A 17,013-nucleotide genomic window follows, 5' to 3' on the forward strand; every position below is an offset into this window, starting at 1 on the left:
AAGGAGACGCTGAAATGTAATCTCGGCTAGCTCTCATCACAAATGAGATTGCCGGCTTAGGAAGCGAAGAGATGACCGACAAGTTCATCATCAAGAAAATACTTAGAGCTTTGGATGGAAGATATGACACTGTGTGCACATTAATCCAAATGACGCCCAACTACAATGATCTCAAGCCTACTAAAGTCATTGGAAGGATTGTTCCTCATGAAATGTCTCTCAAAGACAAAGATGAGTTGCACAACAAGTCAAGCGGTGCTTACAAAGCTTCAGTCAATGCTCCCGCTACTTCAAGTGACAACCTTGTTACCAATAAAGAGATAAGCCTCATGGTTAGAAAATTCAACAGTTCTATAAGAGTAGAAGCAAAGAGAGAAGCTCAATCTCAAGACATGATGAGAAGCGTTCGTCCACTTGTGACCGAAACTACTGCAACTGTGGGAATCCCGGACACTACTCCAATGAGTACTCGGGTCCCTACAAACAAAGAGAAGAGTCATCTCGAAGGCGAAGCTCAAGAGATGAGTCACCTCGCAGAGACAGAAGGAGTAGAGAAGATCATTATTAAGGAAGACACTCCCAAAGAGGCAAGGAATCAGAGAAGAAGGACAAATACAACAAGATCAACTCTAGAAGAAGACATCAAGGTCATGTTGGTGAATAGGTTTCTGGCTCTGAGTATGACAACCAATCTGAGAGAAGCTACCACTCCAACTCTGACTATAGTCAAGATGAAGGTGTTGCCGGTATTGCACTTGTTTCCTCCAATTCCTACGACATATTTGATTTACCAAATGAAGGGATTGGAAACTGCTTCATGGCAAAAGGCCCCAAGGTATCACACCCCGAATAATTTGACTTTGATTGTGATGAGGATGATTTGTTAGGAGAATATGACTTGCTTCTTCATAAGACTAGTGATAATGATGAAAATTAACTTGCTAATTTTCATGCTAGTCAAGAGAAATCGAATGATGATGATAAGACAAAGACTGAAGGACTAACTAAAGAATTAAACACTCTTAAATTATCTCATGACACTACTCTATAAGATCATAGAGATCTTGCAAGAACTCATGAGAAGCTAAATTTAGAGTAAGAGCATGAGTTCCTAAAAGGAATCAGAGAAGAAGGACAAATACAACAAGATCAGCTCTAGAAGAAGACATCAAGGTCATGTTGGTGAATAGGTTTCTGGCTCTGAGTATGACAACCAATCTGAGAGAAGCTACCACTCCAACTCTGACTATAGTCAAGATGAAGGTGTTGCCGGCATTGCACTTGTTTCCTCCAATTCCTACGACATATTTGATTTACCAAATGAAGGGATTGGAAACTGCTTCATGGCAAAAGGCCCCAAGGTATCACACCCCGAATAATTTGACTTTGATTGTGATGAGGATGATTTGTTAGGAGAATATGACTTGCTTCTTCATAAGACTAGTGATAATGATGAAAATTAACTTGCTAATTTTCATGCTAGTCAAGAGAAATCGAATGATGATGATAAGACAAAGACTGAAGGACTAACTAAAGAATTAAACACTCTTAAATTATCTCATGACACTACTCTATAAGATCATAGAGATCTTGCAAGAACTCATGAGAAGCTAAATTTAGAGTAAGAGCATGAGTTCCTAAAAGAAATCAATGATGATCTTCGAAAGAAGTGTTCCTCTTATCTAGCCAAATGATTACTCTTCTCTACTTTTGTTCCACAAGTTAAACCTAAGAACAATAGTAACAAAGGCAAGAAAGTTTCTTCCTCTAGTAACAACAATGCTAAAGCTAAATCAAATGATATTGTTGCTAGTAGCTCTCTTGATTCCACTAATGATTCTCTTAGCCAAGTTACACTTGAGAAAGAAAACGATTTATTGAAAGGGATTATAGAGATAGGTGTTTTCAAGAGTCTTGTCGGAAGTAAGCAATTTAAGGAAATTGTGTGCAAGCAAGGAGAACATCGGAAGAAGCAAGGTGTTGGCTACTTCAACGTCAACAGAGATGTTTGGGAAGAAGGTTCATATCCTATTCCAAAGTTTGTTCCTCAGGAGGAGAAGTATGATCCTACTCCTCCCAAGGGAACAAGTTCCCAAGATGGCCTTCTACCACAAGACCACAAGGCCAAGGGAAAGCTTCAAGAGGACATCGACTCATTTGAAGAAGAGCCCCAAGCCAAAGTTGAGTGGGTTCCCAAGGACACTTCTAGTACTACCTCATCTAGTGCTACCACAACTCCAAGGGTTCCCATCAAAGTGGTGTGGGTCCTTAAGAGGAAGAACTAGGAAGTTCTTGTGGGGTGACTCCGCCAATGAAATTCACTCCCATTCGTTTTGGCAAGAACTATATGCAATTAACCTCAACCATATGCATTGCTTCAAGGAGTCACACATTCCCTCAAAGGTGAGCAAGGGACAAGGTAATTAAAGCTTCTTTGGACATCAACTCCCATGTATTTCACTCCATGTCCATAGATATCTTTGTGTTTGTTCCTTTTGCTTTGGGACTAACCCATGTAGGTGAGAAGAGTACAAGGATTGCTCCCAACTCAAGATGATATTCATCAACATTGAGCATCCACCACTACTTCACCTACTTGAAGTCTTCTACGACAAAACCCAAGGCTAGTTTGTCCCTCTTAGGGGTGATGTCATATCAAGGGGAGTTTCACTCTAAATCTTGAGTATAAGCATCTCCTAAATATATGAAAACATCAATGATTTATGTAAAATTGGTAACCCCACTAGTTCTTAAACGATGAGTATGACCAATGATCAAGTATTCTTACTTGACTCCTAAGTCAATATACTCATATATAGATGACTTCATCATCGCCCAAGTGCTTGATAGATGCTAGGATGTTTGTGCATGTTTATCATAATTATATTTGACATATTATTGTGTGAGCATGTTGGTCCACATACCTTTTTCTCATTCAAGGATATCCAATTGTTGTTGTTTGGCTTTTGATTTATCTTTTGCCAATTGGATAGACAAGAATGCCTAGGACCCTTCTCTAGCTATCTATGGTTTCTCATCTCAAGTTCTATTAATGCGTCATCACAAAACTTGAACAAGCACTTCTCGATCCCTTTGTGTGAAGGAGCACTCGGAGTTCCGTATCGACAAAGGGTGCACTCCAAAACCTCTTTGTGAATATCGGTGCAACCAACCCCACATTCTCAGTTCCACAGAATTCCAAAATTGATCTGGGTTTTCAACCTCGGTACCACCGAATCCACTCTCTCATTTTCATCGAGTTTCCATGTCAACTGACAACAACAAAACTCGATGGAACCAAAATCTTAGTCTCGGTGACACCGACAATGACGAGTATATATCCTGGCGGATCCGACGTTTTGAAATTACTCCTCAAACATTTTGTCCCCAACCCTAAGCTGCCGTCACAAGGACCCCTGGTTATCGCCTTTGCATCCCTGAGTGTCTCTGCCATTGGGATTCACCGCTGCCGGAATCCTAGACAATGTCATCGTCTAGCGGGTTCATCGTCGAATTAGGGTATGAATTTGAACCCTCTTGGGCTCCTTAATCTGAATCTCGCGCATTAGGTTTTTCCTCATCCACAATACATAGTTTGAAATATTCCTATTCCACAAGAAAACTCCATAGATTAGAGATGAAGAAATTTTTGGATCTGATTGCCCGCGGCATGCATCTCGGTGGTACCAAGTTGGAAAATTCGGTTCCACCAATTTATGTTTTAGGGTTTCTGAGAACCGCTTCGGTGAGATCGAGTATCTCCTTTCGGTTACACCGAAAAGACTTCCCAACTTTCTGTTTAGCAAGTGGTCAGTCACGGTGACCCCGAAAAATCCAACCCGATGCTACCGACATTCATTCTATAGTAAATCACACCCAAAGTTTCTGAATTCAAATTTTGAAAAATCTGTGTTTTGTGATGCTCAACCCTTCTCCTCCTATTTATCTATTTTGGAGGGTTGCTTGTCTGCTAATTTGTTGGTCTGCCTGTCTGCTTGGTGTGCAAGATATCAGGATTTGATGATCGCCAAAACGACTTCATTGAGGATAGTGTTGAGATGGACTGAGGCACAAGTTCTGAGAGGTCCCCTTTGATTCAGGCACCCCCAGTTCCCATGGTTTTCCCAAGGCTGCTACAAGGAGAAGAAGGAAACTGAATTCTGATGAAGAAGACTCAGGCTTTGTTCAGTCTACTCTCCAGAAGAAAAAAGAGAACCCGCCTGTCAAGAAAGCTGTTAGGAAGTAGTACGCTAAACCTTCTGACATGAGAGCTCCAGAGTATTCAAGGCAAGGGACACTTACCCTTGAGAATCCTCCTAAGAAGGATGGTGTGAAGAGAGTCAGGAAAAGGACTATTCATGTCATTGATAGACAAACTTCCATGTATGAAGACCCGGCTGAAACTGCTGCTACTGAGGAAGAGGAAGTACCAGCTAAGGCCCCTCCTGCAAAGAAGAAAAATAAGCTTATGGCAGATGGTATGAAGCCTTCTGCTCCAAAGCCTTCAGCACCAAAGAAGCTTGTAGCTCACAAGAGGACTACAAAGGACATACCTGCCATTGCTAAAGAGAAAGGCACTGCTTCCAGAGCCTTTGCTGCAGAGGAAGATGTTGAGAATGCACCAATTCTCATGAAGTTAAGGCCTCACTTGCCACTTCACAATGAGGCTCATCCAATAGCTGAAGACATGAAGAAGAGAAGAGATGCCACCCTGAGGAAGTGGAGAGCTATTGATCCATATGTTGTGAGGAGAAGAACTGCAGTTGATCCTAGATTTTATACAAAAGAACAACAAGACTTTTATGAGACAATTTTGTATGACAAATGTCCAGCAGTTAGTGACATGAGATATGTTGACTGGAATTATATCAAATCCAATGAATATTTCTTTCCTCATGTGAGAGAGAATTTCAATCTTGTTAACATTGAAGAGTTTGTTGGCAGAGAGATGACTGCATGGAATGATGAAATGATTATGCAATTCTATTCAACAGTTCATTTTGATTCATGTGTCACAATTGTCTGGATGACTGATTGCCATAGATATGAAGACACAATTGAAGAATGGGCTAATATCATTGGTGCTCCAAAGTCACGAGCAGAGGACTTGGATTTGTATTCAGAACCAAAGAAGAAACAAAACTCCATGGCTAGTATGTACAAAAGAGTGCCAAATGATTTCCTGCCATCTCACAAGCTTGGGTCTGTCTATTTCTTGCAAGCTGGAATAACCACTACCAACACTATCTTGAGGCATACCATCACCACCCTTTGGCCATGCCCGCAGCCTCCCACGGCTTCCACTGCTCCGCACGACTGCTCCTGCTATTGCGTTGTTGCTGCCGATGCGTTGCTGCTACTCCGTGCTCCTTGCCGCTGCTTGCAAATTGTTGTTGCTCCTGTTATGCTGCTAGTGTCATCGCTACACATGCTGCTTGCTGCCATTGCTTGCTAGCTGCTGCTGCCTTGCTGCCGCTGCTGCTCTTTGCCACCACTGGTTATTTCTTGTCCCTACTGCTGCTACTAGCTGCTATGGCTTTGCTGCTGCCATTCCCATGGCTGTTCTGTGCGTGAGTGTGTGTTGTGTGTGTGTGCTGCGTGTGCGAGTGATGTGTGTGTGTAGGTGTGTGTATGTGCTGGCTCTTGTTTAGTCTTGCTTAGGATTGATTAGTGCTAAATTAATCTAGTAGTAAATGAGATGTATTCCCTTCTATTAAATAAGTTAGATTTATTTATTTGTTCAGTTATAGCCTATGACATGCGGGCCACCCCTTCTCTATTTTGACTAGTCAAATTGACATGGTCAAACTCGTTTTAAATTTTTTTAGAAAATCGAAGAAACTTCATAAAATCGTAACTAATTTATACAAACTCGGATGAAAATAATTTATATATGAAAAATGTTTAGAAAAATATAACGAATCCAAATATGCTACCCACATAGGTGTCACATCCCTATTACATAATGAACACGGACTTTTTGAGTTAGGATCATCTCTCCGAAATATACCTTGAGCCGGGAAAGTATCGCCGAATATTTTCCCTCTTCTTTTAAAATGCTTAAGGATGCATTAGAGCATGTCACCCACACATATTTCTGTGTTATTGCATTTGTGTTGCATTTGATTGCTTCATTATTTATTTGTTTCCCCTCCATTACTTATTTTCCGGTAGACCCCGAGACTGTTGTTGACCCCGAGTACGACTACGTCAATGATGACCCATCCTTTTAAGAAAAGGAACCACGCAAGGAACCCCCCTTGATCATTCTTATATCCCCCATTCTTCCTCTCTCATTCTTGCATTAGATTTTGCTACTGTTGTAGATAGCTCCTATTTTGACGCATAGCCTGTTTTTGATAAACTGCTATTATACTCTACCACACATTAAATGCTTAGGAGCTATTCAGTAATCCTCCGGCTCTCTGAAATATGAGGATCTAGGGAGCATCCTTTCCCCCGCTCCATGATTTTTCGCTACTGCTCCATGAACTCCGGGATTTGGGTTGCGGAGCCGGAGGGCCTCCGAACAGTATAGGTGGAGTAGTGAACCCCGTTCATTCCTTAGTCCCAGTGGACCGTGCTTTATCATCAAATACTTGATCAACTGATCGACGAGCCATGACCCATCACATCACTTCACCCTCCAAGTTGTGCGACTCTGTAGTGCTAGTATTGTCTACCGAGGGTGACACCTCATCGTGTACTCCTTATGATAGCTCTGTAGTGTAGATAGCCAACAATGCTTCATGGAGGGTAATTCCTCATTCACCATTTCCAATAACAAGTCGGTCGTGCAACCCCTCAAGCGTGGACCATCGAGGGTGATTTCTCCCTGGTAGCCTTGACGGTTACATCATTCGGAATCTATCGAGGGTGATACCTCGGATCCGTCTGATGTTATAGCCACACGGTTACTTGAGCTTACTCCCGAGAACATGATCAAATGTGTGTTGCGGGTGGATACCCGCGTGGATGTGATTAGGCGTGCCTGGGCATTCTTGGCCCTTGCCACACATCCTTAAGACGGGGCGACAGAACCACATATCATGGATTACTGTCCATCGCTGCAATTTAATAAAAATGCTAACAAGATTTCGGTATTTGATCTGAGTTGGTCGTTGACCTCTTTCGCACTAACCTTCACGTGGGAGAAGTTATGGGCACTCGATGCCATTGTATCCGCGGAAGCTCTTCAGATGTCAGCAATGGAGCGGCGCGCGCCTGACTGGTTCGTGTAAGCATTGATCTTGTATTAGAGGTGCCATGACTGACCTCAACCGCCCTCGCAGCATGCAGGAGCGCAAAGGGCGATTGGCCCAAGACCCCTGCGTGCTTAGGATGTGGACCGGCGGGCTGGCCTCTTTGTTGAGCCTAGGTGGGATTGCGATGTATTGATCTTCTGAGGCCGGGCATGACACCGGAAACTGTGTCCGGCGAGAGTTGATCAAGCTTGTTGGGAAATGTGGTGCACCCCTACAAGGATGAAATTATCTATTTGAATAGTCGTGTCCACGGTAATAGGACGACTAGGAATTGTATCCCGATCTAATACAAGTAGAACTGTGACTTAACTGGAATGTTTGGCTCCGAGATTGCCTTCTCGCAGGGAGTCGAGGAAGAATCTCTCGGCGTGACTTAATTAAATTTGCTGCAACAATATGACTATAATTGTGTTTTTGCTCTACACTATTCTAATGCTGCAACACACTGAAGATGCTAGTCTTTGATAGGACTATACCTTCTCCCTATTCTCGCATTTCTACAGTCAGTCTAGATATACCACATTCCTTTGATATTGATGCATGCTGAGCATAGTTTTGATGTTAGTCTTGCAAGTACTTTGGATGAGTACTCACCATTGCTTTGCTCCCCCTTTTCCCCTTGATACGATTGCCATGAAATAATGATGGAGCCCAGGAGATGATGTATCCCGCCATTGACGGCTACTACTCCGACGGTGCCTACTACTACGTGGAGGCTCCTGACGACCAGGAGTAGTTCAGGAGGTTCCCAGGCAGGAGGCCTCGCCTATTTCGATCTTTGTATCTTTTGTGCTAGCCTTTTCTAAGGCAAAACTTGTTTCTCTATGTGTACTCATATATTATTGTTTCCGTTGACTCGTGTGTTTCCAAGCTTATGTATTCGAGCCCTCGAGGTCCCTGGCTTGTAATATGAAGCTTGTATGACTTTTATTTGTGTCTAGAGTTGTGTTGTGATATCTTCCCGTGAGTCCCTAATCTTGGTCATACACATTTGCGTGTATTATTAGCATACGAATAAGTTGGGGGATCAAAAGTTGGTATCAGAGCCGACTGCCTGTAGGTAGCCCCCTTTAAGCTCCTTGGAGGAAGTTGAATCTAGTGCTTGGATTTTTTACTAACATTGTTGTGTGTCTTAGGGGCACACATATCAACCGAGTGGTATTAGGATCTTTTACTCCTCTTCTATACTCTGGCTTCTAATCTCTCTTCTATTTTGGGTTAAATATTTTGCTAACTCTAACTCTAGGTTCTCGTAAATACTTCCTCCGAGAGAGCCCCTCATTCATGTCGATGGCTTGATTCATCAAAAGGCACCAAAGATATTCTTTGAAGTTCTCCCAAGAACTTGCGCCCATCGCTTTTGCGATTCCCTTCCTTCATCAACACCTATGGATGACTACATACAAATGTCGATTACTTTGTTTCTAGTTTCTCTTATTATTACAAGGTACACGAATTATCTTACAGGGGATTCGTTCATCCTCAATTGATCATGTGTTTCACCCAATTCTTTGAAACACTATTTTGATCTTTTGAAATCCTTAGTAGCCTATTGCTCTTGACCTTTTTCACCTGCTTGCAATATGGTTAATTCCATATGTCTAGCAACATTCATTAAAATCCTTTGTGATTGTCCTTTGATCTTATTGACTCAACCTATGTGTGAATGCATGCAATCATGAGTTGATCCTCATAAATTATATGTCCGACTCAGATGTATTTCCAAACAGGAGCTGGTTCTCGGCAAATCAACCTTGATTGATTGTCCATCTAGGTCTGCCCATTTTACTTGTATATTATCGGAGCATCTGATTCTGATACCTGGAGATCATGATTCCTTTTGTATTTAAGCATCAAAATTATTCACGTGTTCTATTATCTGATGCCTTGCATTCTATCTTCCTTTGTTTGAGTATCGTTGCTCACATGAGGTCCTTTGTGGACCGCCAGGCCCATTGTTGGATTATTATCCGATAGCATCCTTGACATTCAAAATTCTTGTGATATTCTTCCCCTGATACATGATGCCATTGGTAGATTGTGGCTTCTCTCTCTGATAGGCTTCTCCCTCTTATAGGTTGTCTCCTATGCTTTTTTCAGCCATGATCTCCAAGCATGTGTTAATTACCCTTAAAGTTTGTGGTCTATGTTCCGAAGATGCCCCGATGGGATAAACCTATGTCTTCACTAATCCATGTGAACCCGGGAGTTTTCATGAATCTTACTCTTGTGGTGTTTTGCCAGATAATCTTTCCAAGCAACAACTTCATCAAGGCGAGGAGTAAATGGCAAGTGAAGCATTAATGAAGTGGGTGTCGACCTTGAAGTTTGTGTTCATGCCCATGGATCCTATTATAGAAGCTTCTCGTATGAATAATCATTAATTGTATGAATTGATCTTGTATCTTTGATTTGGTACGTTGCAATCGTGGTTCCAACCATGATTGTTCTTCTTTGATCCCATTTTTTAGGCAAGTTAAAGCACTTGTCTTCTGCAGATCAATACATTGGTCCAAGCTTTAATGTTGATCTACCTTCGAGTATTATCCCTCATATCTCGAGAATATCATGGAGCTATATAACTTCTTATGAGCTCCTCATCAACTATGATATGTCGCGGATCCTAGTTTCCTTGTGTTTTGAGTTGTTGGACACTCAAGGAAACCGATAACTGAATCGAGTATGCATTGCGATTCAACAACTCTTTGTAATATTCTTTGCTTATGAGTTTGCACTTGATCATGTCATTCCAAGCTGTTAGGCGACATGAACATCGTCATGCTAGAGATTGACCATGCTATTTTGTCCTTCGTCCCTAGGAACACATTTCCATCTATGCTTTAATCTTGCATCAAGCTTTCAACGGCATGTTGGTTGTCTTGAAAGGCAATTTTGATTCTAAGTTAGCAATATTATCTGTGGTTCCAACAACCTTTCGCTTCACCATTCCTTTGCTTGATGTCGTCGCTGATGGATTACATCTTCATGTAACTTCAAGACAAATGTGTCATCATAATCATGAGCATTCTGAGCGTTTCCACTATACCAATCAAATTCATGACGAGAAATTGTCACAACCCTAGTTTCACTTTGCTTGCCAAGCATTCATGCATTCATATTTGTTTTCTTTTGAATTTGAAACGGGGAAGTGATCAAGCCTCAGGAACCAAAATTTGGTGAAATATGCAATATAAAAATTGCTTCAAATAGTTCTAGGAAAGTGTCCTTGGTTTTCCAATAAATTATTGGCATGATATAAAACTGTCAACCAATATTTTTGGATCACAGAAACATTTTATTTTGGACCTTTGATTTAATCTAACAATTATTTGCAATGGAATTATATTGCTATATATAAAATAAAGTTCCATAATTCCTGAAAATAAATGTGTGATATTAGATAAATATATTATGCCACCTAAAAATATTATCAGGGTTTTACAAAATTGATTTGAACTATTTTCAAATCAAAACAAATGTCAGAAAAGGAAATAAAAGAAACAAAATAAAAAAAGGAAAAGCAGAAAGGAGCAAAGGGCTTACCTAGCGCTCACCTGCCAGGCCGAGCGCACCAGGAGCCAATGTCGTCTTCCTCCTCGTGTGAGTAGGCACATGAGAAGGAGAGCACGATGGAGCCCTTGGCACCACCTCCTGCTTCGTCATGGCGCCTCCCCCTTGCCACCCGACGCCAACGAGGATCCCCTCTCCCATATTCTCTCCTCCTCCTCTCCATTGCCCCCTCTGCTCCGCTCTCCTCGCTTCCATTAACGAGCTCTGCTCGAGCTCGCCACCGTCGCCTCTCCGGCCGCAGCGAAGACCCCCGAGCAGCCCATCGACCCCGCCTCCCCGAGCAGCTCCTCCATGCCGAAGGAATTGAGCAGAAGCCCATGTAGCATCGCCGTCGTCGCCGTTTTCCCCTCCGGCCACCGAAGCTCGCCATCGTCGATTCGGTCTGCCCCGAGCCTCCCCGAGCTCGCCGTTGCTTCCAACCGCCCCGCCGTGAGCTCATCGTTCTTTTCCCCCATTTTCCCATTCTCTCCCGTGCCCCTACCCGCAGCTCCGTCGAGGCCGAACTTCGGCCACCGCGCGCCTCATCGCCGGAGCCTCTACCGGCGCCCCCGCGACCACCCGTTGCCCCCGCTAGACCGGGCGGTTCGCCAGCATCCTGTAGCCGCAAACCCCGCTCGATTCCGTGCTCTGTAGGGTGATTCTGGCCAACTCCGGCGAGCCTCCGCCGCGGTTTTGGTCGCCTGCGACCACCCTCCGGTGGGGGTCGACGTGGCCGGCCATTAGCGCCTAACCAACCCCCCACAGCCACTGCCAGAGGGCCCCACGCATGGTCAAACCCCAATTAGGGGCTGGTTAGCGTGGATTTAGCCCTAGGTCACTAACCAGTGGGCCCCACTAGTCATGTTTGACCTAGACCAGCTGGTTGACCTGCTGGCGCAGGGATGACATCAGCCTGACGCAGTAATTCAATTTCTGGTTTTAAATAATTCCAGAAAAATAGCAAAACTTTGAAAATTCATAGAAATTAAAATATAACTCGGATGCAAATAATTTATATATAAAAAATTATCAGAAAAATGCAAGGAATCCAATGGTACCTTTTGCATGCATGTTTGAACAATTTAAACTTGGTGAATAGGACAATTACATAATAGGCATATAAATGCTTATATTGGAGTTTAGAATTGATCTATATTGATCAAATAAACCCCAATCAACTTGTGATCACTTGCATTAGATAAAACCAGCATCATGTTAACATGCCATGCTCATGCATCATTGTGAAGCATTTGATGTGCTTAATTCGATCTCTGTTGATTTTTTTGATAGACCTTGCGAGATGTAGTTATCACCGACATCAAAGAACAACTGAGTTCTTCTGATCAACAGGCAAGCAAAACCCCCTTGAGCATTCCGATACAATCCCACTCTCTCGCTCTTGCTCTCATTTCAATGCATTAGGACATAAAGATTCAACTGCTACTTATGTTACGGTAGATGAACCCATTCCTTTGCATGACCTGTCTTGTCAAAGTAAATAGCTAAACCAAGCAACCTAGCATACCTGGTAGATGTTTGAGCCATGTTGTGCCATTACCCTGATATGCTTGCTATGCTTAGAGTTGAGCTGGTCTGATCATCTGGATGATGAATTGGAATGATCATGTCCTACCGATGAGAGTTAAGTGTGTGAACCTGTTTTGGTAAAGGTAGCGATGAGAGGCCATGTAGGAGCACATGGTGGTTTCTCCATTGATACCGCACTTAGGACCTGTGATCTTGTGTTGGTGCTCCAAGACTAACTACTACCGCACATTGGTTTCGGTAACTTGACTCCTCTCGGCCTATTAACTACTTTTCTCTTAGTCTAGGAGTCGCAGTAGTTCGGAAAATTCATAGGTTGTGGCACGGCCTGCTAAGTGGATGAACGACCCAATCAGGACCGTCTTGGGGCCCTGCTCACATCGTTTGAGGCCATGTTGGAAACCCCGGCCGGACTTCCATCATGGCTTCCAACTCAGATAGGCGACTGCCTTGGGCGTGAGTCATTGTAGGTTAACGTCCGTGGCGGACTCCCTGGCCGGGCTTCTGCTTGAAGGTTGCCGAGGTGCTTGCTTTTATGTGCACTTGGCGATAAGTGGTGGGAGCATGTCTGACGAAGTACACCCCTGCAGGGTAATTATATATTCCAATAGCCGCATCCTCGGATATGGACTACGTGGATACATACATGGTTCATAGACAACTTTAACGGATACTTTAAAATGGTCCAGATAACTGTGAGTGCTATCGATGGTCTTCTCGTAGGATGACGAGAGAGGATCCATGGTGGTGTATTGATGTGGTGGATATGTGGACTCGTGTGCGCTCTCTCGTAGGGAGACGAGAGAGGTATAAAACAATGTTGTAGTTAGGTTAGTCAATGGTCAAAGCTAGCTTTTCTGCAGTAAACTCCACAACCCCATTCATTGATATGTAGTTAGTTCTGATGTAAGTCTTGCCGAGTATCTTCATACTCACTGTTTCTTATTTTCATTTTTGCAGAGATAGACGTTGTTCTCTCTTCGTTTTGATGTTAACGTTAACATCGATGGAATAGCTTGGGAACCTAGATAGGTTTCTGGCTCCTATGGTAGGGTCGTTGTAGCTTTTCAGGCTCTTCCAGCCGCTTTTAATAGCTGTATGTACCCAGACATGTAACTTCCGCTTGATGCTTATATGCTCTGAATGTTGGATCATGTGACCCCTCTGTTTGTAACATTATACTATGTTGGCTCTTCGGAACCTATTAAATAAATGATGAGTCGTAGAGTGATGACCCACAAGTATAGGGCATCTATCGTAGTCCTTTCGATAAGTAAGAGTGTCGAACCCAACAAGGAGCAGAAGGATGTGACAAGTGCATTTCAGCAAGGTAATATCTGCAAGCACTAAATTAACGGTAACAAGTAGTTGTGTGACAAGATAATTCGTAGCAAGTAGCAAGAAACAAAAGTGAAAACGGTGCAGCAAAGTGGCCCAATCCCTTTTGTAGCAAGGGAGAAGCCTGGACAGAGTCTTATAGGAGGTAAAACACTCCCTAGGACACATGGGAATTTCTGTCAAGCTAGTTTTCATCATGTTCATATGGTTCGCGTTCGTTACTTTGATAGTTTGATATGTGGGTGGACCGGCGCTTGGGTACTGCCCTTACTTGGACAAGCATCCCACTTATGATTAACCCCTCTCGCAAGCATCCACAACTACGAAAGAAGAATTAAGACAAAGTCTAACCATAGCATTAAACTAGTGGATCCAAATCAGCCCCTTACAAAGCAACGCATAAACTACGGTTTAAGCTTCTGTCACTCTAGCAACCCATCATCTACTTACTACTTCCCAATGCCTTCCTCTAGGCCCAAATAATGGTGAAGTGTTAAGTAGTCGACGTTCACATAACACAACTAGAGGAAAAACAACATACAACACAACAAAATATCGAACGAATACCAAATTCACATGACTTCTTATAGCATGACTTATCCCTTGTCCTCAGGAACATAAGTAAGTACTCACAAAGCATAATCATAATCATGAACAGAGAGGTAATGAGTAGCATCAAGGATCTGAACATAAACTCTTCCACCAAGTAATCCAACTAGCATCAACTACAAAGAGTAATTAACACTACTAGCAACCTTACAAGTACCAATCGGAGTCGCGAGACGGAGATTGGTTACAAGAGATGAACTAGGATTTGGAGATGAGATGGTCCTGATGAAGATGTTGATGGTGACGAGTCCCCTCCGATGAGAGGAGCGTTGGTGATGATGATGGCGATGATTTCCCCCTCCAAGAGGGAAGTTTCCCCGGCAGGATCGTCCTGCCGGAGCTCTAGATTGGTTCTGCTCAAGTTCCGCCTCGTGGTGGCGGTGAATCCTCCGAAAAGCCTCTTCCTCATTTTTTCCATATCGAAACCCTTCTTGTAGCAAAAGAGAGGGGCCAGTGGGCCAGCAGGGAGCTCACAAGCCCCCTAGGCGCGACCAGGGGGGAGGCCGCGCCTAGCAGGCTTGTGGCCTCCTGCTGGCGCCCCTCTCGCACTTCTTCGGCCCAGTATTTTTTATAAATCCCAAAAAAATCCACGTTGATTTTCACGGCTTTTGGAGTTGCGCAGAATAGGCATCTCAAACTTGCTCCCTTTTCAGGCCAGAATTCCAGCTGCCGGCATTCTCCCTCTTCATGTGAACCTTGCAAAATAAGAGAGAAAAGGCATAAGTATTGTACCGTGAAGTGTAATAACAACCCAAAAAGCAATACATATCAACATGAAAGCATGATGCAAAATGGACGTATCATAGAGTTATGTTGTGATGCCATTGTTGTATCTACACATATCATGCATATTGTGTGTATGATTGAAATGCATTGGTATGTGTGGGATTCGACACCTAGTTGTGTGCCTGTAGTAGTACTGTTTACAGGGAAATGCCTCTTTGTGCTTCCACCGAGCCTTGGTAGCTTGCTACTGCTCCGGACACATTGATTGACCGACATGTATCCTTCTCTGCCGTTGTGTCTGTCCCCTCGGGGAAATGTCACGCGATGTAATGGAGTCCATGTAGCTTGCTACGACTCGTCTACACACGCTGTTGACTGACACCTGCTTTGCTAGGTTATGTATGCCTGTCCCCGTACAGATGTGCCACTTTGGTTTATAACTAGCCATGTCGACCGGGGTTCTCTGACATATAATTGCAGGCGACATAGTCATATACGTGAGCCAAAAGGTGCAAACGGTCCCGGCCAAGGTAAGGTGGCAGCCATGGTGATTACCGTGCGTGAGGCCATAAAGTGATATGATGTGTTACAAGGTGGAATTGTATGGCTTAGGATCGGGGTCCCGGCAGTGTTGGTATCAGAGCTTGACTGTGTGTAGGATTACCACACCAAACTGGTCGATGTTGAGTCTAGTAACACTATAGTTATATAAGGGAATTGATTGTGGAAAGGGAACATAGATTCTTTTTACTTCGTTCCTCAAGTCACTCTATTCTGAGTCACCCTCTTCTCTTCTACGGGGATTAAGGACTAGGCTTCTTATCTATCTGCTAGGATGACGAGTTACTGAACCATGGACTTATAGGATGGTCGTGTGTCAATCATGTTTGCATCAAAATTGTGAGAAGTGATGCCTATGTTCTTGTTGCACCTTCAACCCATGATGTTGAGTTGTTATATTGCCCAAATCTCTTGCAGGTTGCCTCATATTTCATGCCGGTGCAGCTGTTGTGCTGTCCGATTTTCCCTAGGATTGTGGTGTTTTGGCGTTCTTCCTTGTTCCTGAACCTGGTTGTTTCCTTCAGGATGTCGCCAGTAATCCGCAATTCTGCTAGTTGTGGTCTGAACCATGGAGATGGTAGGGATGAAGAAGGTCCTCGCGATCCGCCTTTGATGACAGATGTTATGTTAGAAATTGAGAGGAACAAGCGTGCCACCAACCGTCTATTGGAGCACATTGAGCAGAATACAACCCATCTGCGCAATGAGCTAGTATCCATCAGAGACTTCATCAAATTGAATCCGCCCACGTTCCATCGTTCCAATGAGCCACTAGATGCAAACGATTGGCTCCGAAGTATCAACAACAAGCTGCGTTATGCAAATGTGGCTGAAGGACACAAGGTTACTTATGCCACATATCACCTTGAAGGTTCTGCTAGCCTATGGTGGGAGAACTTTGAGGCCATGCATCCTGCAAGCCAGGTTACTTCATGGAAGGAGTTTTGTGAAGCTTTTCGTGAGCATCATATTCCGCAGGCCCTGATAGATCAAAAGCAAGAAGAGTTTTGCAATTTGTCTCAAGACAAGATGGATGTGGTTTCTTATAGTTGTGAGTTTGGACACCTCGCGTGTTATGCATCAGAAAAAGTATCCACAAATTCCAAGAAGCAGGATAGATTCAGGAAAGGTCTTAACCCAAAGCTTTGCCATGATCTCAGTCTGCATGAGTTCGTCAGTTTCGAGGTTCTTGTGAACAAAGCCATCCAAGGAGAAACAAGCAGAATGACCTACGAGGAATCTCACAAGCACAACCGTGATGTTGGATCATCTTCAATTTCTATGTCTCAGAAGCGCAGGATATGGATCCCAAATGCAGCTCTTCCTCCGAGATATGTACCGAGGCCATCCTATGTGGTGCCTCGTTTGCCAATGCCAAGTGTTCCCCAGAACAACCTCATCAACCAAGTGTTCAACCCAG

The sequence above is a fragment of the Hordeum vulgare genome, chromosome 4H (assembly GCF_904849725.1).
Source record: "Hordeum vulgare subsp. vulgare chromosome 4H, MorexV3_pseudomolecules_assembly, whole genome shotgun sequence".
NCBI lineage: Eukaryota > Viridiplantae > Streptophyta > Magnoliopsida > Poales > Poaceae > Hordeum > Hordeum vulgare.